Source organism: Pinus tabuliformis, chromosome X, assembly GCF_031772625.1.
Source record: "Pinus tabuliformis cultivar Carrire ecotype Pingquan chromosome X, CPIR1, whole genome shotgun sequence".
NCBI classification, from domain to species: domain Eukaryota; kingdom Viridiplantae; phylum Streptophyta; class Pinopsida; order Pinales; family Pinaceae; genus Pinus; species Pinus tabuliformis.
This window is the reverse complement of record NC_142308.1, coordinates 182,563,762-182,564,795: the sequence shown is the minus strand read 5'-3', so window position 1 is coordinate 182,564,795 and position 1,034 is coordinate 182,563,762.

The window sequence follows — 1,034 nt, the reverse complement described above, 5'->3', positions numbered from 1 at the left end:
CACTACACCAAGGACTGCCCGAGGCAGTTCAAAGTTAGTCATTTGTTGAAAGGCGCTCCTGCGACTCCTGCAGTGCTCAAAGAACCCTTTCCCACCCAACAAACTCAAAAAACTCAAATGGTGGCTGACCCTTCGCAGCCTCCCTCTTCCTTCAGTTCTCAAGTGTTTATGGCGGGAACAATCCCTATCAATATCAGTACTCGAACAAAAGATTATCCGCCATCTGCCGGGAAGGAGCCTGAGATTCCCTCTAGTGCTCCTCCGTTCAGTTCAGGTCCACTCCACATAGAGAGACCTACCACTGAAACGCCTCTTCAACACCCTCAAAAAGGAGTACTCCGAAAATCTTCATACAACCCAAATGCTCGTGCTGCACAGCACTACAATATCGTTGAGGACTTAGCACAGACTCCGTCGGCTATGTCCGCCTTAGAAGTTCTTCAGAGTTGCCCTTCTCAGAGGAATTCCTTGCTATCTGCTATTGGTGGCATAGACGCGACTGATTCGGATTTAATTACTTTTGATTTAGAACGCCATACTCAGAGACTGCCTCCCCAAATCGCCTTCCTTATACAGGTTATTATTGATTCCAAGACGATTCATCGTACAGTCATTGATGAAGGTGCCTCCACTTGCATCATGTCTGTTGCCTGTTGGAAAGCTATTGGATCTCCAACGCTGAGCCAGTCTCCTACTACCTTGGAAGCTTTTGATGGAAGAGCATCCCGCCCTTACAGTATACTCCAACGTTTACCCATCTCTTTGAAAGGCAAGATGGTCGAGATGGAAGTTGAAGTGGTTGATGCTACTCTGACATACAACCTCCTTCTCGGACGTAGCTGGATATACGCGATGCAAGCTGTTGCTTCATCCTTCTTTCGTATCATTCGTTTCCCTCGTCAAGGGAAGATCGTTACCGTTGACCAGCTATCCTTCTTTGCTTCTTCTTCCGAAGGCACTATCCCGTTTGTGGAGCATACCTCCAAATTATCTAAGAGTCTGGGGGCCAGACTTTTCAAAGATCCTGCTCTTAT